The 27,761-nt window shown below is 40.0% G+C and overlaps 1 protein-coding gene across 6 annotated transcripts in view; it reads left to right on the top strand.

Annotated features, from left to right (window-relative positions):
- Positions 1-27,761, top strand: part of mpp2b (MAGUK p55 scaffold protein 2b) — a 539,799-nt gene that overhangs the window by 343,476 nt on the left and 168,562 nt on the right. The gene's annotated exons all lie outside the window — the stretch shown is intronic.

The following is a 27,761-nucleotide window of genomic DNA, read 5'->3' as shown; positions in this document are numbered from 1 at the left end:
ATTTTATTGAATGCATCTTTTTAAATTGAATTGCCTCTGTGGAGGCCTATAATATAGAATGAAAGTTTGTTGTAAGTTGAAAAGTGGGCAGTAGACTTTGAGATTTATCATTTTGTTGGTTATAAGACATGAGGATGAAGTGGATAACATTGATTTTTCTAAGGTGGTTTTCAACAGAAAGCTGTATTTTTCCTCCAGATGAGTTATTGGGTAAAATCCCTTCAAAATGACTGGGCTGTGACAGATTATAAATGTGTAATGCCATGATATTTTCATCATTAAATCAAACTTGGTGCAACATAAAGGAAGTGATCAAGTCCCGGACATTATTCAGGGAAGGATTTAATGACTGACGTCTGGTGTCGGAATGGCTGAATTGTAGATGGAATACTCAAGTGACGAAGGTTTTTTACTCAGGAGCTGAGTGGTGAGCTTATTGAAGGCCATAAGACATTGAAGTAGAAGTAGGCCATTCAGCCCATCAGATCTGCTCTGCCTTTCAATGAGATCATGGCTGATTTATGACCTAACTCCACACATACCTCTATATTCCTATATACTTGCTTGACAGAAATGTATTAATCAACGATTCTAAAATTAATGGGTAACATAGCTTCAGTGTCATTTGCTGAATAGTATTCCAAACTGTGCTTGCCCTAGAAATGTTTCTTAATTTAACTCCTGAAAGGCTAAGTCCAATTTTTAGACTATGCCCTCAGTCCTAGACTTGCCCAAAAACAAATCAGAAATAACTTCTCTGTACCTATCTGAAAATGGGATATTGCTGGAATTATTACAATTGCAAGCTTTTAAAATACCATCGTAGATTGTTAATTGTGGGGTGCACAAGCATAAGACCATAAGGTGTAGGAGCTATTTACCCTATTGGGAAACTCCCCATTTTTTGAGCTCATGGCTGATCTGATAATCCTCAACTCCACTTTCCTGCCTTTTCCCTCTAACCCTTGAATCCCTCACTGATTAAAAATCTGTCAATCTCAGTTTTAAATATATTTAATGATCCAGCTGTGACAGCCCTCTATGGTAAAGAATTCCACAGATTCACAACCCTCTGAGAGACAAAATTCCTCCTCATCTCTGTCTTAAATGTGTGACCCCTTATTCTGGAGATTATGCCCTTTAGTCCTAAACTCTTCCACAAAGAGTAACAAACTTTCCCCATCAACCCTATCCGGACCCCTAAGAATCTTATATGTTACAATAGGGTCTATAATTCAATGCATACAGGCCCAGTCTACTCAACCTTTCCTGATAAGACAGTCCCGCCATATCTGGAATCAGTCTAATGGCCCTTCTTTGGATTGCCTCCACTATCTGGCTGTCTTTCCTTCGATAGGGGACCCAAAACTGTTCACATTATTTCAGCTATGGTCTAATTAGTGCCTTATACCATTTTACCAAAATCTAACTTTTAAACTCCATTTCCTTTGAAATAAAGTCCGACTTCCATTTGCCTCCCCTATATCCTGCGAACTTGAATGCTAGTTCTTTTTTGTGATTTATGCCACAAGGACTACCAAATCCCTCTGTTCTGTAGCAAAAACAAAAATTGTCAGGGAAACTCAGCTGGTCTGGCAGCATCTGTGGAAAGAGAGCAGAGTTCCGCACTCTTCATCAGAACCCTTTGTTCTGTAGCTTTCTGCTGCCTTTATCCATTCAAATGATACTCAGACATTGTTAGTGTTCGGGAAAAGTGAAACCCAAAATAAGACACTAAGCTAATGAGTACAGAAAGACAGCAGAATAGGTTCAAACAACCAGTATTTAAGATTGTAGAAAAATCCTATTGAATCAAATATTGAATGGATCTTAGGGCAAAATTGACTAAACCTAAGCCTTGGGATAATTGGTAATAATTGATTTCAGTGCATGAAGGATCGTTTAGGCTACAATGGACCAAAATAGTCTTCTGTGTCCATATGAAAATAAATTGTTACAATCCCTTGGGTTGAGTTCCTATATGTGCGGTTACAGATTGGAAATGAATTCATACAGTATGTGATTATTTTTCCTGGTTACAGTCAAGTTGGAATCATAGCTTAAAGCTGAAAATTGTGTCTTGCTGAATCAATGCCAGGAGTTTGCCACGATATCAGTGTCGAACTCAAAGTGCGCTTAATGAAAACGTGCAATATTATGAGCAGTCCATTTTCTGGAAAAAGTTTGCCAGACATGATTATAGAGCAGGTGTAAAAGAAAATGCATCTGTATATGACTGAGAAAGATGAATTGCTGTATTTAAAAATCAAAGCGATCAAAACTGGGAATTAGATTTTCAGGCGTATGTAACTTAATGAAATGGCTGGGGAGAAGATAAAGGTGGTTGGGTAGCTGTATCAGGATGAAACAGAACAAGTACATAGCAGGAAATGATCTTGAATTAGGTATTATAGAATCTATATGAGTGGAGGTAAGAAATAACAAGGGGAAGAATACACTGGTGAGCATAGTCGAGAGGTGCCCTAATGGTAGCTATATTGTAGGGCAAAAAAGTCAGGAAGTAATGAAAGTAATGAAAAATGACTGTAATTATGTGTGACACTAATTTCCATGTAGATTGGGAAAATCAAAATCAAAGGTAGGCATGCAAAAGAGAATGTGGAAGAATGTGTGAGGTAGGAAAAATAGAGGAGCTGACTATTATGTAATTAGAAAAGGACTGCAGAAAGCTGCAGCACAGAGTAATTTAGCTGCCTCATGCATGACTCGCAAAAATCTAGCATACACGTTCAGCAGGAAATAGGAAAGCAAAGGGAATGGAGCATTAAATTATTAACTTTTGTTAAAACTATACAGGGCACTATAGCTAAGCCACATCAAACATAGTGTGAACAGGTTTGTCTCCTTGTCTAAGGAAAAATACATTGGCATTGGAGGTAGTCCATGAAGGTTCATGAGGTTAATTATGAAAGGATTTTCTTCTGAGAGATTGAGTAGGAAGGGATCTGTCCTCTTTGGAATTTTGAAGATTAAGAGGAGATCTTATTGAAACATACAAGTTTCTTAGTATCTATCCTGTCAAGTGTTCTGAGATATTATTTCCCTTTGTGGGAGAGTCTAGGACGTAATCTCAGGGTAAAGGATTGCCCAAGAATGAGGAAGAATTTATTCTCTGAGAGGGTAGTGAATCAGTAAAATTGTTTAGGGCAGAGACTGTGATATTAAATATATTCAAGGCTGAGGTGAATTTTTAATCAGTAAGGGAATTGAAGGTACAGGGAAAGGGCAAGCAAATGGAGTTGAGGATTATCAGATCAAACACAATTTTATTGAATGGGTGGAGCGGACCCAAGGGACTTAATTCTGCTCCTCTGTCTCATCATCATATGGTCTTATTTAGGGATTGTGCTGGAATAAAGTTTCTCTTGAGCTCATCTAAAACTGCAGAGGGAAGACTCTTGGAAACTTCTTAACAATCCATGAATGATATTGAAAAATCATGCAATATCAAGTTTGTCATTCATTTCTTTGGAACCTTTGGACTGTGTTTCTATAATTCTAAGGTAGAGCCTGTTAGCTCCTTTTAAAGGTAATCCATTTTTGATTGTTTTTGGTACTTCGTGCTCTAAGACCAAAACAATATTTGTTTCAATCATTATTTCAGCCAGGATTCTAAGCTTCTAATTCTTGTTTTCACATTGGGCAGGAAAGATACAGGGTTTAAGAGTTGGAATTGAGGGAGCATAAGTAAAATTTAGACAGTACTTCTTTTTGTGCACGTAAATATAAGGTGCATTTATTCTCACCAGGAACTTGCAAGTAAGAGATTCTTCCACATACATGACAGTTACCTTAACTCCCACATGTTCAGAACAAAACCAAATTCAAGAGCTCAGCAAAATAGAATAAAGATAGTCTTTGATTCCTCTGTACTCAAAGATTAACAGCTTACTTGTTAGTACATAGTTGGCTGGATAATATCAATTAGTTTCTTTGTTCAGTTTGCTTTCAACAGACTGTATGTTTTTTTGAAAAAAAGCTTCCATTGCAATGTCAATACAGGAGTGTGAGATAATTGGTTGTAATGTATGTAAATAAGGGTTGACTGAAATCAATTGCGTTCAACTAATTTCAAAACTGTGTGGCAAAGCTTTCACTAGAACTAAAATTGGCAACTCGCTATAGTAGTTTGAGTCCACAAACTCAGGAGACTAATCTTCCTTCTTCCCCAGCAATGCATTTGCTATTCAATATTACATAAAGTACTCTGACACATCTATTTGAGGTTATAGGTTGGAGTGCTTTATAGATGTCCATGTTGGGACTATTAGATTAGTCTTTACATTAGAATTGCTGAATTTTATATCAAAAGATCCTGACCATCAACCCTATCTATGCATCTCATAATTTTATAAGCTTCTATCAGGTCTCCCCTCAGCCTCTGCCTCTCCAGAGAAAACAACCCGAGTTTTTCTAGCTTCTCCTTATAGGTCATACCCTCTAATCCAGGCAGCATCCTGGTAAACCTCTTTTGCACCCTCTCCAAAGCCTCCACATCCTTCGTGTAATGTGGTGAACAGAATTATACACAGTACTCTATGCATGGCTTACCAAAGTCTTATGAAGCTGCAACATGACATCCTGACTCTTGTGGTCAGTTCCCCAATCAATAAAGAGAAGCATGCCATACACCTTCTTCACCACCCTATCTACTTGCATGGCCACTTTCAGGGAACTGTGGACTTGAATCCCAAGATGTCTCTGTACATCAATACATCAACACTACTCATCACAGACCTTCAGCCTGAAAAACAACCTTCCACCATTACTCTCTGCCTTCTGTGGACAAGCCAATTCTGAATCCACCTGGCCAAGTCACCCTGGATCCAATGCTTCTGGATGAGCCTTCCATGAGGGACCTTGTCAAAAGCCTTACTAAAATCCATGTAGACACCATCCATTGCTCTATCCTCATCTATTACCTTTGTCACCTCTTCAAAAAATTCAATCAAGTTAGTTAGATATGATCTGCCCTGCACAAAGCCATGCTGACCGTCCCTGATTAGGCCATGTTTACCCAAATGCGCATAAACCCTATCTCTAAGAATTCTCTCCAATACCTTCCCAGCCACCAATGTGAGACCCACCGGTGTATAGTTTCCTGGATTATCCCTATTTCACTGCTTGAACAGAGGAACAATATTAGCTGCTCGCCAGTCCTCTGGGACCTCTCTGGTGGCTAATGAGGATACAAAGGTCTTGGTCAAGGCCCCAGCAATCTCCTCTCTTGCCTCTTTCAATGACCTGGGATAGATACCATTAGGCTCTGAGGATTTATCTACCATAATGCTCTTCAATACATCCAACACCACTTCTTTCTTGATCTGAAAAAGCTCTAGCGTATTAGCATGTACCACACAAATCTTACTATCCTCCATATTCTTCTCCTTGGTGAATACTGATGCAAAGTACTCATTTAGGATCTCACCCAAAACTTCCCTCCTTTATCCTTGAGTGAGCCTACCCTCTCCCTAGTTATCCTCTTGTTTTTAATGTACATATAAAATGCCTTGGGAGTCTCCTTAAGCTGACTTGCTACGGTCATTTTATGGCCCTTTCTTACTCTTCTAATTCCCTACTTGAGTTCTTTCCTGATTTCTTTATATTGCTCATGGTTCCTGTCTAAGTTTAGCTTCCTAAACCTTAGATATGCTTCTTTTTTCCCTTTTGACTAAATTCGTAACCTCCCTCATTGTCCAAGGTCCCTTACTTTGCCATCCTAATCCTTTTTCCTTCCTGGAACATGCCGGTCCTGAACTCTCATCAACAGCTCTTTAAACAACTCCCACATGTCAAATGTGTACTTGCCTGATAACAGCTCCTCCTAATTAACACTCTCTAGCTCCTGCCTAACACTGATGTAACTTACCCCTCCACAATTTAGTAGCTTGCCATAAGGTCCTGACTTATCCTTATTCATAGCTATCTTAAAACTTAAGAAGTTGTGATCACTGTTTCCAAAATGGTCTCCCACTGAAAGGTCAGTCACTTGGCCAGGCTCATTAACCAGCACAAGGTCCAGTGTGGCCCCTCCTATGCCTAAACTGTGGACTCTTCTGCTCCTCGGATGCTGCCTGACCTGCTGTGCTTTTCCAGCGCCACCCTCTTCGACCCTGACTTCTTCAGCATCTGCAGCCCTCACTTTCTCCTATCCACATACTGTTTCAAGAAACCCTCTTGGATGCACTTAACAAATTCTGCCCTTTCTAAGCCTCTTGCTCTAAGGAAGACCCAGTCAATATTGGTGAAGTTAAAGTTACGCACTATGACAATTCTGTTTTTATTGCATATTTCCATAATCTGCTGACATATTTATTCCTCAATGTCTCGGTGGCTGTTGAGGGGCCTATAGTATAATCTTATCAGAGTGATAGCACTCATATTGTTTTTGAGTTCTACTCATATTACTTCAATGGATTAGCCCTCTAATATATCCTCTCTGAGTACAGATGTAACATTCTCCCTGATTAGTAAAGCAACTCCTCCACCCCTCTCTCTCTCTCTTACTCTCATCTAAAACAACAAAACTCTGGAACGTTGAGCAGCCAGTCCCATCCGACTCTCAACCAAGACTCTGTAATGGCCAAAATGTCACAGTTCCATGCTGATCCAGCTCTAAACGCATCTGCTTCACCTATAATACTCCTTGCATTGAAGTAAACACACTTCAGCCGATTAGTACCGTCATGCTCATTTACCTGACTGTGCCCATGCTTTATTTCAGATTTACTCATCCTTACATGTATCTTCCCCTCAATCGCTCCATTTGCTGACCTGCTGATCTGGTTCCCTGCCACCTGCCACTCTAGTTTAAGCCCTCCTGAGTAACACTCGTGAACCTCCCTGCAAGAATACTGATTCCCCTCCAGTACAGGTCTCTCTTCTACAGCTTAGTTTTGGGCTCTGTATCTTAGGAAGGATGTGCTGGCATTGGAAGGGGTCCAGAGGAGGTTTACAAGAACGATCCTGGGGATAAAGGGGTTGTCATATGAGGAATGGCTGAGGACTCTGGGTCTGCTCTTGATGCAGTTTAGAAGGATGGTTGGGGGGGGGGGGGGATTTGGGTGGGGTCTGATTGGATGTTACAGAATACTGAGAGGCCTGGATAGAGTGGATGTGGAGAAGATGTTCCCATTTGTATAAGAAAATAGGACCCAAGAGCACAGTTTCAGACTGAAGGGAAATTCCTTTAGAACTGAGATGAGGAGGAATTTCTTCAGCAAGAGAGTGGGATCTGTGGAACTCATTGCCACAGAAGGTCAGTAGGCCGAGTCATTGAGTGTCTTTAAGACAGAAATAGATAGGTTTATGATTAGGAGTGGGGATCAAATGTTACAGAGAGAAGGCAGGAGAATGGTGTTGAAAAGCATATCAGCCATGATCGAATGGTAGAGCAGACACAATGGGACAAATAGACTACTTGTGGTCTTATGGTCTCATGCTTACAGCACCAACCATTTTGAATACGTATTTGTATTGATGGTGTTCAATATCAAGGATTTATCAGTTGAATGAGTGATATCATTGAACAGTGGGTTTCATTGGCTTTTTATGACTTGAAACTAGGAAACATCATGGTTATCTGGGCCTCTATCATCACGACTAGTGATCTACCCAATTAGATGGCAAAAGTATAATTACGTCCATGTAAAACTATTATGGAATAGTTGACCCACTTTGGCACAATTTCCTTTCGCTGATGGGGTTGTAATTGCCTGATTCATGACCTGGTTCCCTGTTGAGGGGTTAATTCATGATTTTGCTCTGTTTCTTTGTTTTGCAACAGAGTGAATTGCCAATGAGTTAAGAGGCACTGTGGCTTAGTGGTTAGCACTGCTGCCTCACAGTGCCAGCGATCCGGGTTTGATTGCATATTTGGGCGACTAGCTGTGTGGAGTGTGTACATTTTCCCCGTGTCTGCGTGGGTTTCCTCCGGATGCTCTGGTTTCCTCCCACAGTCCAAAGATGTGCAAGTTAGGTCAGTTGGCCGTGCTAAGTTGCTCAAACTGGTCACAGTTTCCCTTTTCTAAAGACGTAATCTTGGTTGCAGAAATTAGTTCACTCATTATTTTTAGCCAATAACTTACAAAATGTATTGCGTTTATTTTTATCCCAACCTCAGTTCAGCCCAGTAGGCAATATATTGGTACAGCCAGTTAAAGTACTGGAGTTGTTGATTATGCCTCTGGCATAGCCATTTGCATGTGAGCTGTTCCAACAGTGCTTCCTTCAGAAAAGTCAGACTGAAGACTCTAGAGTGCCATGGAGACACCTTGCTCTGTTGCTTCAGCTTTTTATTTTATAAAAATGACAACTTGATTATTAAGGAAGGGACATCATAGAATCCTGCATATGTCACTGCCTTTTTAAAGCTGTGCTGTTAGACCTATACTCCCCAGACATCAGTCCAGTTGCAAAGCAAAGATATCTGTCAAGCACTTCACTGAAAAATGATAGTTGTGCAGAGAATACTGTTAGCCATGCTGATTCTCTGTTGTGCAATATAGGCAGGCACATAGTACCCATTAATTTGATTTATATATTTACACATTCTTCCTAGCTTCAGATATGTCATCTCTCCATGACAATTAAGTGAGCAAGTGCCAGTTTATTCTTGGGAGCGAAAAACAAGAACAAAGGAATATGAGAATACCATTTAGCCTCTAGCCTGCTATTCCATTCACTGAGATAATGGCTGATCCATGACCTAACTCCACATACCTCCACATCCCACATATCTTTGGTTAGCAGAAATATACTAATCAAAGACTTTAAAATTAGCGAGTAACATAATATCAATGTCATTTGTAGAACAGTGTTCCAAACCTCTCTTGCCCTTTGAATGTTAGTGTGATTTGCAATTTAACTCCTTAAAGGCTAGGTTCAATTTTTAAGGTCTGATTCCTGGTCCTAGACATCGAAAAGAAGCAGAAATAGCTTCTCTCTCTCTCTGCTTCCCTTTAGGGTGGCACAGTGGCTCAGTGGTTAACAGTGCTGCTTCACACCGCCAGGGACCCAGGTTCGATTCCATCCTCGGGTGACTGTCTGTGTGGAGTTTGCACATTCTCCCCAAATTCGCATGGGTTTATTCCGGGTACGCCAGTATCCTCCCACTGTCCAAGGATGTGCAGGTTAGATCAATTGTGGATTAGTGGTGCTGGAAGAGCACAGCAATTCAGGCAGCATCCGAGGACAGGCAAAATCGACGTTTCGGGCAAAAGCCCTTCATCAGCCCTTCCTGATGAAGGGCTTTTGCCCGAAACATCGATTTTGCCTGTCCTCGGATGCTGCCTGAATTGCTGTGCTCTTCCAGCACCACTAATCCACAATCTGGTTTCCAGCATCTGCAGTCATTGTTTTTACCAGGTTAGGTCAATTGGCTATGCTAAATTGCCAATTGGGATGCATAGGTGAAGTGCATTAGTCAGGGGCAAATTTAGGATAGGGGAATAGGTCTGGGAGGGTTGGTGTGGACTTGTTGGGCTGAAGGACCTGTTTCCATACTGTAGGGATTCTAATTCTAATTTTTAACATCATGAAAACTTGAATCATCCTTAACCTTTTACATTCTACGAAATGGAACCATCGTTTATATAAAAAAAGTTGATGATCCCTCTGATGAAACTTGAAACATTAACAAGTGTCGCGATTGTAACAAGGTCAGACAGGTGAACCTCATAGAACATGAGTTCCCTGATTGGGGCTGTTAATCCTGCCCCATCAGGGAGCCCGGGCTGACAATTATAACAGGTGTGTCAGGGGTTCTGCTCATTCTGAGAGCTGGCCCTGAGGATGTTGAACTAGTGTCAAGTACTATGCACATGTAAATAAAGGGTGACTTAGTGATGGGATACTGGCCTCTTTTGAGTTATTTCACCTAGTTTGTATAATCTCCACATGTAACAACTCTTGCAGACTCAGTACTATTCTAATTAACATAGGCTACAATACATGTCAATGTATTGTTATGATCAGACTCCTGGAGAGATTCCCCAGAACCCAAGAGATACCTAAGTTGTCAAGCTCTTGCAGGGGGATGGATGAACTTGCTCCTCTTCTTTATTTCTCAGCGAGGATTGCAATAAGGTTTGTTTCAAAATAATCCCTCTCTTTTGAACACCTTTACTGCAGACTAAATGAAATTATATTTTAAAAAGAATCAATTTAACCAGGCCTCCTTCAGTTAACAAAAGACTGAATTTACTAGTTACGAAATGTGAAAAGAAATGATATCACAAGCCATATACACGCACAGATTGGGAATAAGAAGGGAGTGCCAAAAAAAATACAAGTTACAAGGTACATGGATCGATCTCTCTTGGTCATTCAAGAAGAGCAGATAATAGAATGTTAATAATTAAACAGTCGTTTTTGGGATTCTTGGCTTTTACAGTTAGTTTAGATCCTTTTGTCCTGATTCATTTGATAATAATTGGCTAACAACACTCCGAGCAAAAGATTCCTTCTTGTAATACTTCCTATGTCGCTCGCTGGCTTCTCAGAGTAAAAGAGTCCTTTTATCTGCTAGGGATGATGAGGAGTTCAATCTAGGCAGCATAACGGCATTCAAACTCAGCCTAGTTCACACAAACATCAGTTCACCAGGACACCTTCTCCCATTAGCACACCCACACCAGTGTTGCAGTTGATTTTAACCTTATGTTTTCTATTTTCCTCAAAGGGCAAAACACACAAAAAAAACTGCAAGAGTTGATTTTTCTGCTGAGGAAATGCCAGCTCAATCATATTGCTTCCTGTTCCTTCTTCCTCTGTGTTTGAGATTCCACTTATACTTTACAGGTGTGATAGTCTCTGGATCCCACACAGGACTTTGCGAGGCAGCACTGTGTTTCAATCCTGAAGTTTGTTTTTGTCTGTAGCAATCCCCTTTTAATAGAGACATTCTGGAATTAAAAGTGAAAAATGTCCGGAATACTTCTGGGTTCTGATCCAATATCATAACAGCATCATTCCTCAGATGCGGTAATCAGAAATGTGCTCAATACTTCAGGCAAGGTCTATCCAAAGTTTTGTATAAAGGTAGCATAACTTTTATCTATTTTGCTCTATTAGATTATTTTGAATAATTTCTGTATCAGTTTCTGATATTTTAATGATTCTTTGCACCATCACTATTTCTAGTTTACTGCATTTAGAAAAAATGTAATTCTATCATTTTCAGATAAAATAGAATAGAAGAGCATTTATTGTCATGTGCTGTCAAATGAGTGCAGTGAAAGGTTTTTAATGTGGCCTCTAGGTGCCATCTTAGGTTCAAGGTACCTAGGTACAGATACTTCAAGTGTTGTCACAGAATTGAAATAGAAAAAAATAGACTGGCATGGGAATGCAGCGTTTAAAAGTCCAGAATGAGAATGAAAAGTGTCTTTAATGTACTGAAGCTATAGTTCACTGAGTCTGTGCCTGCCGTGCCCAGAACATGAGACCTTACTGCCTCCATGCACTGGCCTCTGTCCAGGACTTACCTCCAGAACCCATTCCCCTGGCCAGCCTGGGCTCTGTCTGCTCCCACTCCGAGCTCTGGCTGCAACTTGCTTCCTCGAATTGGCCTGCCATGGACCGTGTTCCCCATGTTAAAATTCAGTTTGCATAATTTTACCAATTTGGTTAATTTAACAGTATATCTTAGCAATATTATTCTGACATTTACACAACCTAAAGTTTGTGTTTCATCACAAACTTTGTTACACAGCTTTCCATCTCATTATCGAATAGATGTGCTGCTGAGTTGTAACTCCAGCACAGATTCATACAGATCACCAGTCACATCCAATTATCAGGTAAGACCTATAGTTTATAAGCACAGGCAGTCTCAGATCAGCTGAAAGTTGTCTAGACATTCTGTCACCCTGTCTTCATTTGTACATCCCTTGTAATTTGCTGATAACAGAGAACCATCGAATCGTAGAATCCCCCTAATGTGGAAACAGGCCCTTCGGCCCTCCAAGTCCACACCGACCCTCTGAAGAGTAATCTACCCAGATCCATTTCCCCTACTTATATCTACCCCTGACTAATGCACCTAACCTACATATCCCTGAGCACTGTGGGCAATTTAGCATGGCCAATTCACCTAACCAGCATATCTTTGGACTGGTTAGACTTTATTCTCTGATTTTCCTCTTTCCCCTTTCTGTAATAGCAGAATAACATGCACAAGCTTTTAATCTAAAGGAATGTGTGTCAAATGCAGAGAACTGTGCAGAAGTGCCAATGGTATTCTTTCACTTCCTCACTGCTTATTAAAACCAAGATGGAAATTGGTCCTAGGAATTTCTCGCTCTTGTCTGCCATTATTTTCTTCTTCATTGTAGTTTTGCTTATGTTAATGTTGGTTAGTCCTTGTCCCTGATTCAGTCTTAATTTCCTTGGTATGGCTGGAATACTGTTTTCTCCCTCATTTGTAAATACTGACAATTTAATTGTAGAGCATGTCTACCAATTCCCTACCTTTGTTTACAATAATTCAATTTTCAAGGTTCCCACATTCCTCATGACTTTCACTTTTTTGTATTTTTTTTAAATGAACATTTCTGACAAGTTTATTACTTATAGTTTCATTTTGAAATGCAGATGTTTTTGTCTGGATATGGGCTATAATTAATTAGAATACATGAGACTGTTTTGTTGGATATTAGTATAAATTGTTTTGTACGTGTTACTAACAATATAATACAATTAGACTCCCACTAAAGTGAAGAGTTAATGAAAAGCATTTGGACAATCTTTTACTTTATTTACTTTTTGTCTAAATTGGAGGCAAAAGGAAATTAAAATAAATCCAAAAAGTAGCAACATTCATGTAATTAAGCAAATTAAGCCAAGTCTTGGATGAAATAAGCTTTTTGCAAGACATTGTGCCTTGTGTCATTACTTTATTGAGAACATATGTATATGCTCACTGTGTACAAATAGACAAATCTATCATTTCTGTTAATATAGTCTTGCTTTGAAAACTACTTCAGTTTTTGCAAGTCAGTGTGAATGTTATTTAATATTAAAGGTGGGAATTTCGCTGCCCCAAACTAGCCAATTGAAATTTTCAATTCCCAAACCATTAGATTCCTTTTTTATATATAAAGGTTCATTTGGATAGCTTATGCATAGTTACTAGTGATGTCCTTTTTATGAAAAGAACATTTAGAGATGCTGCTGTTGGTTAACAGCTTACAGATCTTGTTTCTGCATTTTGGATATAATCAGTTGATTGGTGAAAAATTGACACTGAAGACAATGTATGTAAATCAGTATATTAAAAATGATACATCATTGTAACGAGTAAAAAGAGATTTTACAGTACATGGGAAATTAAACATTAGAAAGGAGTAATTGAAAGATATTCAAGCATGTCCTGCTACTCTGCAGCCTGATGATCTGCAGGCCAAATTAATTTACTTGCCTTTTTTCGATTTCATTTATTTTCCTATGTAAGTTATTGTCTGCATGTTTATTTAAAGAATAAAGTTTGTGTTTTTTGTTGCCTCTAATTAGAAGTTACGATCAATCTCTCCATCATTCTGCAGGTACAGGCAGCTTCTAAGACAGCTGGGATGAGTAGAATAGAATCGTCATTTATTGTCAGTTGTATTTTGTTTACAAAAAAATGCAGTGATAAGAGTTTAAGTCACTGCCTGTGTAATAACTTAAAGCATAGATAAGAAATAAAAGAGTCAGGCTGGTTCTATTTCAGGGAAAGAAAATTATATCGTGCTTAGTGATAAATTCACCTTCCATCTGGGAATAGTGTCGTCAGTTAGTGGTATAAGTAGAGTTTGAGTAACTGGCAAAGGAAGCCTATTTTTTAGACCGCTATAACATGAGGCCATGAAATCTTAAAAATAGGACTTAAAAATAGGCTTCAAAGGTGAATGATTCTGTAGAAGCTAGGGTACTAGAATCAAGTACATCTGAACGACAGGCTGTGTTAAAAGGGAGATAGTGATTTTTTGCTTAAATCCACCTCTTTGCCGAAGTTTTTCTGACTATTTAGGATGATATTTCCTTATGTGGCTCAATGGCAGAAACTCAAAACCCTAACGGTGCTGGGCGGTGGGAAGGGTAATTAGATGGGGTAGTAGTGTACTCAATCATTGTCACCTTCCCAACTCCACCAGAATTAGATTCTATATAGGAAAGCTTATCATTGACCTCCCCCCCCCCACTCCGCGCCAACACCGGAGATTGTGGCCAATTTAATAACCACCTTGAGCACCTATTCTTGTAGCTGCTGGGATTAGCCAGTTTCAGGCAACTCTGCTGACATGTGGCGTGGCCTGATGTAAAATCAATGTGGGCTGTTTGTCAACTGGGGGTAAGGAACTCATGATCAAGGCCAATCTATACATGACCAAGAGCATAAACATTGGGCAATAAACATCCACACGTAACCTTTCAAGACTATTAACTTCCAGTTTGGTGCACTTTAATTGCGGCTTTGTGATTGGTTGGATATTAACCATGGCATGATGAGGCATTAATTGCCCCATTGAGGATCTTAATGTTTCACAGGACAGGAATGCCATCTACAAGTTTCCTGCGGAAGATTCTCCTTGCGTGAAGTGAAACCAAAAGATACGTTGGTCGCATTCGGGCTGTTTCTTTGTTTGGCAAGATGGCCAGAAAATTCATTAGACACCCTTCCCTTTTTTCAGAGTTTTGAAGTATCTGAAGCTCTGGCCAATGAAAGAGTTTAAACTTGAGTTGCTGTTCTTGCTCTAGCCTGATGACAGCAATATTATCAGCAGTGCTAGTGCAGATTGCTTACACGGTGCTGACAAAATTGGATGTGCAGTCTATGCACAAGCATCTCAATTCAGACATTAATTCAGTACAAAACCTGTTTAATGGGCACAAGGTGTACCTGCTTAATTTGATCAAAGCAGGGTAAATAATATGTTTGGAACTCCTTGCACAAAACTTTGCATGATAAGCAAAACAAGGCATAGAATTATTTTTATATAGGTGCTTTCATGACTGTCCCAAGTAATTAACAACCAGTGGGATACTTTTGAAGGCTCTTTTTCTCAGGCAGATCTTTAGGCTTGAGGTGACTTGCTTCCACTGAGATGGCACCAATTTCAATGTTCAGTTACTGTTTTGATATAGGAAATGTAGCAATTTATATTTTGCAAAGTCCCTGAGTTAGCAAAGAAATAAATAACCATCATAGGATCCCTACAGTGTGAAAACAGGTCCTTCAGCCCACCCAGTGACTCCCTGAAGAGTGACCTATGCAGACCCATTGCCCTACCCTATTACTCTATGTCTACCCCTGACTAATGCACCTAACCTACACATCCTTGAACACTATGGGCAATTTAGCCTGGCCAATTCACCTGACCTGCACATCTTTGGACTGTGGGAGGAAACCAGAGCACCCAGGGGAAACCCATGCAGACACATGGAGAATGTGCAAACTCCACACAGACTGTCGCCCGAGTTTGGAATTGAACCCAGGTCCCTAGCACTGTGAGGCAGTAATGCTAACTACTGAGCAACCATGCCGACCAAGCTATCAATTTTAGTTACTGATTGAGGGATACATGTGGACTGTGGAATCAAAAGTGCACTTTGTCTCTGAAGAATACTGATCTTTTGCTTCTGTCAAAGAGGTTATGTGGTGCCTCTGTTTAATCCAGTTGAAAGCATTTCCAACATTCCAGTAGTCATTCCTGGGGTGTTGGCCTAGGTTATGTGCTCAGGTTTCTATAAAAGGATTTGAATTGACATCGTATTGACTAATGGTGAAAACGCAGCCACAGAACCTAGGCAGAGCAGTAACTCGCTTCCTGACTCCCCAAAGCCTGTCCACTATGTGCAAGGCACAAGTGAGGAGTATGACAGCATATTCTTCACTTGCCTGGACGAGTGCAGCAGCAATAACACTCAGTAAGCTTGACAAGATCCAGAACAAAGCAACCCACTTGATTAGCACCATATTAACAAACATTACCCCCCTCCACCACTAATGCTCAGTAGCAGCAGCGTTTAGTGTCTACAAAATGCACTGCAGAAATTCACCAAAGATCTTTGTTAACATGGTCAAAACCCACAACCACTACTATCTAGAAAGACAATGGCTTTAGATACATGGGAACACCACCACCTGCAATTTCCCCTCCAAACCACTCACCATCTTGACTTGCAAATATATTGCCATTTTTTCACTGTCACTGGGTCAAAATCCTGATATCCTCTCCATAATGGCATTGTGGGTCTACCTACAGCACATGGACTGCAGTGGTTCAAGAAGGCAGCTCACCACTGCTGCCTTAAGGGAAAATAGGGATGGGCAACAGATACAGGCCCAGCAAACAACACCCATGTTCCATGAGTAAATTTTAGACTAAACGCAGAGATCTAAGCTATTGCCTCTGGGTTTTCCATTCTATGTTGACTGAAATTAGGGATGTTGACCTCCGTACCCAAATTCTTAGCATCACATTGTGACGTAAGAAGATTTAAAATTTACATACTGACTTTAAACTGCCAGCAATTGAAAAGGACTCATTTTTCATTAGTCTCTGAACAACAGAATTTTGTCCAATTCAAATTATTCTCTTGTCTTATTTATTTCCTGCCACAAATCTGTGCTGTGCACTTTATATTACATTGCACCTCCAACTTGCAGTGTTATAGTGCAGGTATAGGAAAGGTAGTAGCAGTGCATGTGCCAAGGGGCAGCTACTGGCATCTTATTTTAGCTGCATGTCTTGCTAAGTGTAATCACTGTAATGAACAATATACCAGACTAAGTGATATAAGACATTTTGCATGGTTTACCAAGTTTGCACCTCAACAAACTCATCTTTTCCTCATCAAAAGCAATATTGTTGCTTCTTTGTCCCAAAATGGAAATTGTCTTGTTTGTACTTTTATGTGGTCTGAGACCTCTCTACAGCACAATTCAAGAAAATAACCATCAGAAGCCAATTGAACTATTCCTGTGTGGAGAGAAAGCAAAGTTAATTTTGAGTCCAGTGATCCTTCCTACTGAACTCTGGCTTCTCTCCACAGACACTGCCAGATCTGCTGAGTTTCTCCAGCAATCTCTTTTATTATTTCATATTTTCAGATCCAGAGTTCTTTGTTTTATTGAAGTATTTAATGTTTAGTTAGATGTGCAATAGAGCTGTAATATCATATTCCATCAGAGAAAACTATTGTCATTATTTATTCGTATAAATGCATGGTTGGGTCCAATAAGGACTCTCACCTTCTAGCAGTCAAGAGGTGAAATAATTTAATCTCCTGATGATTTAGTACAAGGCTTCCTTCCTCACTGGTGCAATGATGGGTTCGGAGCAGCTGGAACATGCCAATCATCTCTAAATTCATTGACATTCAGATTGTTGGACAGCAAGGAACACAAAAACTGGATCAGTTTTAGTAAAGATTTAAATCTGGATATGTAAAAAGCCAATTTGAGAATATTGAATTTCCATATTTATTTTCAAAACGCTCAACACTTTTAGGCAAAGGTGAAATTCTCTGCAATAATGCTGGCTCGCTGAGGGGGAAACTGGTTAATGTTTTTGTCATAATTGAGTTCAGTAAACTGTCTTTTTAGAAGGCAATTTGGGTCCTGAATATCTGAACTTTGTGACAGGTATTGAAAAAAGTTGAACATGTTTCAGTTTATAATACCTCAAACTTGTAAAAACAAAGCAAAATATTACAGCTGGCAATGTGAAATTGGAATAGAAAATGCTGAAGACACTCAATACGTCAGAGTGTATAAAGAAGTCAAGGAAATTGGTGTTTCAGGTGTACGTCCTCAAAGCAATTGTGTATGAATTTGTTATATTCCTTTTTTAGTTGAATCATCCATGCTCCTTCCTGTTTCAATTGCTACAGCCACTGTAAATACCACAGTAATTGGAATGAATGTGTTTGTCATAAGTCAAGCAAAGACCCAGGATAGACTGTTTGAGGAATAAGTAACAAAGGAAAGCCTAAAAATATATAGCAGATTAGTGTTGGTAGACTTTCAGCAATTGGAAAGATAGAATCTAAGACACTAGCTTTTCTTTATGAAGAGAGTTTATTGGCTTGTTCAGTCCCACACACCTCATCCAAAATCCCAGTTGTCCTCAATTAATGCCAACCACCTGTTTATTTTAACAATGACATTAACAAACTTTTATGGCAAAAAGACCACTCTTGAATTGCAGGGATCAAATAAGCAAAGATTTTTATTCAAGTGCAAATTCAAACAGGTCTTGAGTCTGAGAACCTTTCTCAACCCCACAAAATGTGTAGCTCCCATTTTTAGCATTCAAGTTTATTTTGCCTGTTACATAGTTTCTCAATTTTCAAGACTCATTTGCCATTTGGCATCCTGTTTTGGGGGCATTCTGTTCTGCATAAAACAAACACTTAAAACCTAATATTACTACATAAAACTTAAAATATCTTCCCTTACTGACTTCCGACAGTCCTGTCTTTGGGATTTTTGTTCAGACCAACCAGACACTGGCAGGAAATTCTGGAAATCTTCCTCCTACTGTTACTTCCTGAGATCCTACTGGAGTTTGGCGAACTTCACATCTCATACAAAATTAGAGTTCACTTATGGCCTGAGCAAAATCCTAATGACCTGGGCTAAGGCTGGAACCTTATCTCATCTAAACTATAAAAGTTTATGTGGATTTTCCCATCTTTCCTTCTTTGGCGATGTTTTGCCTGTGGATGATACCTCAGTATATCTCTATTTGCTTTTACCACCTTCTGTACTTTATGAAGTAGATATGCATCTGGTCAGTGGCTCCCTCCAACCCCCCAATTTATTACCAGTTATTCTGTGTTCTTGCCTCTTTGACTTAGTTGTCAGAAGAATCCTTCAATACCTTGCCAACATCTTTGACTAAGTTCACCTATACCCTACCCCTTGTGATCTCCAATGACTCTTCTTGATAAACCTTTTCAGTATGACCTGAGCACTTACTACAGGCTCCTGGGTAACTTGTCATCTTGTCTTAGTTGTTGGGGGGGGGGCAGTGGTTATCGTGCCCTGGGGAACCTGCCGACCATGCCATTTATTCTGAGGAAAACACCACTCTTGAGACTGCGAGGTTCAAGTGAACAAATATATTATTCACAGATATATGCAAGGGAATAGATCTCTTTAGACTCAGAACCCAAATCACCAGCGCATAATATCCTGTTCACATTTATAACACTCAAGTTCCTGATCCCCATTGCATAGTTTCTCAATTTCAAGGTTTGTTAGCCATGTGGAATCCTGTTTCTGGAAAATTCTTGTCTGCATGTAGTAAATATGTAAAACCTAATATTACCACATATAACCTGATGCTGCTTTAACCTATTGTCCCTTAATAATGTGATTGACAAGACAATAACAATAGAAGCTAAACTGTCTGATAACTAATGTACAAGAATGGGAACTAGCATCTACAGCCAATTCCCAATTCATAAGTCAACTGTTTGCAGCAAATTACAACTGGTCAAAAGGCAAAATTGGTAACAAATCTGATTCCAAATGATGTCCAGTGGATTTCCCAGTTGTTTTGGTTGTTGGCTGTGCTTGCTGGTTATTCTCAGTGACGGCCAGTTTGACACAACTGATGATTTCAACTGTTTTTTTCCCAATGTTCCTTTCCAAAATGAAAAACTATAAACCCCATTACCAGACTCAATCAAACAACAGAGGGAAACAAGAGAATAGGTTTCAGATTTGTAAATCCAATACAAATCCTTTGCTGTCACTGGGCTGACATACCCTCCGTAATAGCACTCTGGCTGTGGCTACACTAAATAGACTAGTGATTCAAGAAGGCAGCTCCGCAGCCCCTTCTACTCAGGATGAGCAATAAAATGCTGCTGCAGCTAATGAAACCCACAGCCCATGAATGAATAAAAAAAAAATCAACAGGTTGCTAATCTCTAGACGTTTTATTTACTAAAAAGAATACAGTTAATCCACATTGATTTACTTTAAAAATAAAGAGCTGGAAAGAGATGAGAAGTACTGAGAGAGATACAGTAATCTCAGTAAGAACATAAAAAAACGAACGCGAATGAAGAAAGGTAGGAAAGTTAATTCCAAAATGCAAGGTTCCAAATGGCATGTGAATGAAAGAAATTTACAGGAAAATGGAAAAGTTACTTAAGAGCAAAAGTGGCTGAACCTCCAATTTGGAGCAAAGCATTGCAGAGTGTCCTTGAGGAGGATGAGACTATTTTTATAACCACTCCAAAACTCAGGCCACAGAGAGAGAAACAGTTAGAAATGAACTCAGCAGCTCAGGTAGTATCTGTGAAGAGAGAGATAAGGATTTCCTATTTCAGTGCATGCAGAGATGACTATTCGTCAGACCTGGAAAATGTTAGAGGTGAACAACTTTTAAATGTAGAGACAAGGAAAAGTGGGGTAGGGTGATTGTTCGTACATTGTGGATTACTCTTAGAAAATGCATACAAACTGTTAAAAATAGTGCGAGCAGTGGCGTTGTGGAAATTACTGGAGTAGTAATCCAGAAGCCAGGTTAATACTCTGGGAATATGGGTTCGAATCCCACCACGCTGATTGGTTAAATTTGAATTCAATAAAAAGCTAAAAAAGCACAGCCGGTCAGGCAGCATCCCAAGAGCAGGAGAATCAATGTTTTGAGCATAAGCCCTTCATCAGAAATCCTGAAGAAGTGCTTAAGCCCCGAAACATCGATTCTCCTGCTCCTGGGATGCTGCCTGACCTGCCGAGCTTTTCCAGCGCCACACTCTTTGACTCTGATCTCCAGCATCTGTAGGCCTCACTTTCTTTCAATAAAGAACTTTCCTAATCCAATTGTGTAAACACTGTTGATTGCTGTCAACCTGGTTCACTAACATTCTTTAGGGAAGGAAACCTGCCACCCTTTCCTCGTCTAGCCGATATGTGAATCCAGGCCCACTGCAATATGGTTAATTCCTAACTGCACTTTAGGATGGACAATAAAGACTGGCTTTGCCAATGACACCCAGATCTCATGAACAAGTAAATAATGTTTCGGTGTGAAAGATGTATTATTGTTAAGAGCTAGCTGGAAACTCATGAGGTGCATCGTACAAATTTCTTACAATTTCATACGATAATGTTAGAAACATGTGAAAACATACATGGTACTTTAACTTGATGCTGATGGCTTTAGCTCCCTGCTTCCAAGTCACAACAGGGACTTGTCAGCTTCTGCTAATTCAAATGCCAGTCTGTCACTAACTCTGAGTAGAGTGGAAGAGAAAATTGTGTTGAGCCAATGCCAGTGCATTGTTCGCTGTGCAGTCGCTAGAGCAACGGCATCACGTTGTCAAGACAATGAAGATTTATGAAATTCAACTCTGCATTTCATTGGAACATGTCTGCCAAACTTGCTCATGCTGTCTGATGAACCATTAAAATCCTGGACCTGGGGCACAAAGGAGCTGAACAGTGACAGATACATTTTGGCAGAAGAAATGGAATGGATGTTGAAGAGAAATGTACACTTTGCTTGACAAAGTTTCAAAGTAAGCAAATATTTTCTGTGGTATCTTTTCTGTGATATTTGACAAGAGTTCTCCTGGTTTTTTAGATATTGCTAACATCAAGGAAATTAAAAATTCCGGAAAATGAGTTTTTAATAGTGTTCAAAGCTATATTCACAACAGTCCAACACTGCCAAGCATATGGCTATAAAATTCAACGTTGGGAAATACACATGGGTGAGAGGTGCAAGTACTTCTGGATGCCAACTGCAAAGTTGAAATCCTTGAGAAGCATGGGGCTAAAGTGCTTCAGAGCTCACTGCTACCTACAGTTGTAACCTGGAAGATGTTTATAATGGCTAAGTTACTTTGTTTTGTGGTAAACAAAAAGACGCAGAACTCCCTTTAATAGGGTACAGATCATCTTTCTTTGCAATAATAAAACCCTTGTCACTCACTCAACCTACCAGAAACACTTTTGATTTCTCTCTTCAGTAAACCAATGAGCAAAGACACTAAAGCCAGTGTTGAGCAGTAGTCATAGGATCCCTACAGTGTGGAAACAGGCCATTTGGCCCAACCTCCTGAAGAGTAATCCACCCAACCAATTACTCTATATTTACCCTTGACTAATGAGCCTAACCTACATATCCCTGAACACTATGGGCAATTTAGCATGGCCAATTCACCTAACCTGCACATCTTTGGGCTGTGGGAGGAAACCAGAGCACCTGGAGAAAACCCACACAGACACAGGGAGAATTTGCAAACTCCACACAGACAGTCACCCGAGGCTAGAATTGAACCCAAGTGTGAGGTAGCAGTGATAGCCACCAGCAGTAGTGTCACCTTGGCCAGGACATCAATGATATGATTGGGTATGGATGTTTTGCCCTTGAGTAGAATAGGGGTGAGAGATTTTGCATTTGTTTGATACCTTTCATTACCCTTGGATGTTTCAAATGCATTATAGCCAACAAAGTAGTCTTGAAGCGTGGTCACTGTTATAACATAGGGGAGCGCAAGTTCCAATTTGAACAGAGCAAGATTCTACAGACAGAAAGAAATAAATGGTTACATTATCACTTGGAAGCAAGTATTTGCCATGAAAGTTTAAAGCTCCAAGGTTGTGTTCCACAGGAAACTCCTTAGTAGTTGAAAGTTCAGCATTAGCATCAGGTTTTACATTTACACCAGTGGCACTGAAAAGTAGGAGGACATTTAATCTTCAGATATGTGCTGTGTGGTCTGCATACTCCAGTGATGCTTTCTTAATCTCTTTAGACATGGTACAGCATTTACATACCACTCTACTGCATTCTGTTTGTTTTCTTTCCATTACACCATTTCCAATGGGTGGACCTCTGTTGCTTGATCAAACTTTATGACTACCTTCCTGTTGAGAGGTTCTCCTGGTTACAGGTTCAATACGGTGTGTCAATAGACAATTGTATTGTGCAACAGGATGCTAATTTTCTGCAGAAATCCTTTTGCATCATCTTCAACTTACTGCTGTATAAATAGCTCCTTGGTGATTGCCTGAAAATCCACCTAATTTAGTTGATCGTCTTTTATTTGTCCAACTGAGTCATAAAGCGGCACCATTTCACGCAGCAAATGGGAGTCAGCTATTTGGAGCAACATCCATTGTCTGCTTCTATTTCTGGGTGGAGGAAGTGTTATGGAGCCTTACAGGAGCTCGTGTGAAACTTAATGATATGAAGGAAGCATGTCCCTGGATTAGTCAGGTGAACAAATCAATAACTTGTCATCGAAGGCCAAATGTGAGCTATTGTATGACGTAGAAGAAGGATGAGCTAACATTAAGAGGCATGCCAAATTAAGAGGTGTGCCTAAAGGACAGAACAAGATTAAATAATTTTACTTGGCCATGGGTCATAAGATAATGGGTGACACACTCCCAAACATTTGAGAGGTGCTGTAGATTACAGAGGCTCTCAACTAGGACTACAAACAAAACAAAATTGCCCCAAGTGAGTAGAACAAACAGAAGATTTTATATTCAATAATTTTCATTCTAGAGACTATTGGAGGAACAAGTAACTGGACACCACAGAGGCTGCAGGCTTTGGCAGTGACACAAGCATAAAATAAAACAATTGCTGTCAAGTCCTTCTTGATGCTTATTATCAACTGAAATAGAATCTTGCCCTCGGCTGATTTTGTGCTGCACTGGCTCATGCAATGTAGCTCGAATGAATTAAAAAAAATCTATAAGAATTGCTTTGGGGGGGGTTATGGTGAACCAGTTCAATTTTTGTCAACTACTTTTTTATTACTGTATTCAATCAGCAGCTAGTATGATACTTTAGGCAAGGATATCGCACATTAATTCCTGGTTGCTCAGATAAATCTAATCTAAAAATAGGAAGGATTTTATTTCCACGATAATTTCTGGCTTTCTGCAGCATATGTTTTCATTTTTTTTCAATGTGTGTGCTCCTTTGCCTCTTTTAATTCCATCTGAATTCTCTGTGGCTGCAGAGGACAAATTTACTGCAACATGTCAACTCTTGTTAGTGGTAAAACAACATATGATTTATCATCTGACAGGAATGGAGTTATAAAGTCTGCACATGTAGAATTCTGGCCTCTGGGTTGCCATGGTTGAGAACCATGACAGCCTACATTACTTTGGAGCCTAATTCACAATATAGGGGCAACAGGCCAAGAGGGTAATCCAAACATTGTTTGTTAATAAAATGTGACATTTGAGAATAAAACCATTTTTCATCTAATGATTGAGTTTTGTTTTGAGGTCACTACTTGAACTGGCTTAACTTTGTTTCATTTCAGAAAAAATAATTGCACTTTTGCAACTGTCAGATTAATAATGACACAGTGGAATCTAAGGAATATAACGTAGAAGCATGCTTCCAGTCCTGGGCAGTGATGGGAGTTACATCACCATTTCTTCACCTCTAGAGTAAGGGTTCATGTCCACATCTTGTTAATGAGATGAAAATATTCTCTTTTTCTCTTGCACACATAATTTTGTAAAGGTTCAAAATGAACCCAAAGGAAACAGCCAATAAAAAATAATACATGGGAATGAATGCACTTGGCATTCTGGAGTACCATTTTGAAGTGTATTGGTCAAGACACACTCGTATGTATCATTCGCAATTTTGACTTCTTTTCCCTCCTGGGAAACAGGCCTAACCAATTATAAACCAACTGATTTCTCAGTACAACACAGTCAATAAATATGATGTCTCAGTTGAAGAAAATAAGTAATCACAAGATTTTAATCTTTATTGGAGAGGGAGACACCTGATGAAGCATTTTAATGCCAATTTTGCATTAACCCCCTGAACTCTGAGCCTCTGGTGAAGTTAGAAATTGGGTGAAGCTGGGGTACAAATGACACTAAGATGGTTTGGTCGTCAAGCGTTCCTAATATATTTGTAGTTTTTGGTTAATGTACTTGACACCTTGAACCATCAGAATGGTAACGTGCCCTGTGGTTGAGCCAGAAGAACCCGGAGACCCGGGTTCAATTCCCGCCTCAGGCGACTGACTGTGTGGAGTTTGCACGTTCTCCCTGTGTCTGCGTGGGTTTCCTCCGGGTGCTCCAGTTTCCTCCCACAGTCCAGAGATGTGCAGGTCAGGTGAATTGGCCATGCTAAATTGCCCGTAGTGTTAGGTAAGGGGCAAATGTAGGGGAATGGGTGGGTTGCGCTTCGGCGGGTCGGTGTGGACTTGTTGGGCCCAAGGGCCTGTTTCCACACTGTAATGTAATCTAATCTAATCTTAAAACAAGAAGAAAAAACAGGAAATGTGCAAAATGCAGAGCTGGGTAATTATCTGATAGAGCAAGTCATAGCTTTGTTGCAAAGAGCAAATGTTGGCATCATTAATGGTTGCACCTGATTTGTTAATCATTGTTTCTCCAATACTTGGTGAGTTTTCTAATATCATTTTGTCATATCTCCAGATCTCACAGTTTTTTTGTACTTATACCTTTAGGGTTTAGGAATGCATTATACAGTGAGACACAAACTGACACTAGCTTGTCATTAAGGACCAGAAATGAACACCCACCGAACAACTGAGAATTGATATACACCACTTGTCTGTTAAAGGTTACAAAGATACCATATTTTATTCCTGCAGCACTTGTGCAAAGTAAAACCTTTCTGCCATCTCTGCTGTCTCACCGTTGCCTTTTATATTCTATTGCTACAAATATTTAACCATTTTTCTCCTTAAAACTGTGATGGTCTCTGCCTCAACCACATTCTGGGTGAACTACTTCATTTTGAAGCAAATGCATGCACAAATGTACCTTTCTCTTAATCTTAGACAGTCGTAATGATAGGAAATAATCTTGCCATACTCATCAACGAAGCCTTCTAGAAGAAAGTGAGGACTGCAGATTCTGGAGATCAGAGCTGAAAATGTGTTGCTGGAAAAGCGCAGCAGGTCATACCTGAAGAAGGGCTCATGCCCGAAACGTCAATTCTCCTGCTCCTTGGATGCTGCCTGACCTGCTGCACTTTTCCAGCAACTCATTTTCAGCTCATCAACGAAGCCGTTCATTAATGTATTGAAATAAGTATTAAACCGTCACTTGGCATTCTCCAAAGTTATGAATACTTGTGGAATCTCCAAGAATCTCTTCATTATTATCATTCCAAGGGTTAATTTGGTGGTCCATGTTCTGCTGTTTTGTAAATCCGGTGATGAATGATGGTGAACAATGAAACAACAAACAGAAGGTGGTGGCTCCACAAAGACTCTCATCCTTAATGATGGGGCAGCCAAGCTCATCTGTGCAAAAGACTGAACTGAAACAATTGCACCCTTCTTCAGGTAGCCATGATGTCAAGGTGCTGGTGTTGGACTGGGATGGATGAGGTCAGAAGTCAAACAAAATCAGGTTATAGTCCAACAGGTTTATTTGAAATCACAAGCTTTCAGAGCGTTGCACCTTCATCAGGTGAAGTGAGAGAGAAGTACACAGGAAATCAATGGGCAAAGAGGTCAAAAGATCATATAAATGGTCTGAGTGGAGTGTTGACAGGTCTTGAAGGTGATCAAGAGTGTCAGGCGGTGTGAGTAAAGGGTCAACAGCTGAATAACCAATGAAGGAATGACCTATCATCCGATTAAATGAGGCAGATAAATAATTAAAAACAATTAAAAATAAGGTGGTGCTGGAGACAAACGAACTGACTGGAACAATAAAGTAAGTATAAGTTGCATGCCGAGGTTCAACCAAAGTAATAACTAATCCGAAACTGTACAAACGAATTAAGGTAGAGAGATCATAACAATTTATCAAAGTGATGGTGTCAAAATAGGACGGTAAGGAAGATTTTATAGACACAGAACAGTAAAGTGGGGTCATATGTCATGCAACATGAACCCAAGATCACGGTTGAGACCTTCTTCATGGGGACAGAACTTGGCTATCAGTTTTTGCTCGGTGATTTTGCATTGTTGTGTATCTCGAAGGCTGCTTACCCGAAGATCGGAGGCTGAATGGCTTTGACCACTGAAGTGTTCCCCCACTGGGAGAGAACATACTTGTAGAACATACAGGCGGCACGGTGGCTCAGTGGTTAGCACTGCTGCCTCACAGCACCAAGGTCCCAGGTTCAATTCCAGCCTTGGGTGACTGTCTGTGTGGAGTTTGCACATTCTCCCTGTGTCTGCGTGGGTTCCCTCCAGGTGCTCCGCTTTCCTCCCACAGTCCAAAGATGTGCAGGTCGGGTGAATTGGCCATGCTAAATTGCCCATAGTGTTAGGTTCATTCGTCAGGGATAAATGTAGGGGAATGGGTCTGGGTGGGTTGCTCTTCGGAGGGTCGGTGTGGACTTGTTGGGCCGAAGGGCCTGTTTCCATGCTGTAGGGAATCTAATCCAATCAAACATTTCTGTCTGGCGATTGTTGCATGGTATCCATTCATCTGTTATTGTAGTGTTTGCATTGTCTCGCTAATATACCATGCCATCCTTGCATGCAACATATGAGGTAGATAACATTGACCAAGTCACATGAGTATCTGCTGTGTACATGGTGTGTGGTGTTCCCACATGGTGGGTGGTGTATCTATGTCGATGATTTGGCATGTCTTGCATAAGCTACCCTAACAGGGCTGTGAGGTATTGTGGTTGATGTTGATGTTACCTGAAGGCTGGGTAGTTTGCTGTGAACGATGGTCTGTTTAAGGTTTAGCAGTTGTTTGAAGGTGAGAATTGAATGGATACATATGATCTTGGCGAAATGTC

The sequence above is a fragment of the Chiloscyllium plagiosum genome, unplaced genomic scaffold, assembly GCF_037043375.1.
Source record: "Chiloscyllium plagiosum isolate Xiang-an unplaced genomic scaffold, Cpla_swu_hap1 HiC_scaffold_32, whole genome shotgun sequence".
Taxonomy (NCBI): Eukaryota; Metazoa; Chordata; class Chondrichthyes; order Orectolobiformes; family Hemiscylliidae; genus Chiloscyllium; species Chiloscyllium plagiosum.
This window is presented reverse-complemented; position numbering and strand designations above follow the sequence as displayed.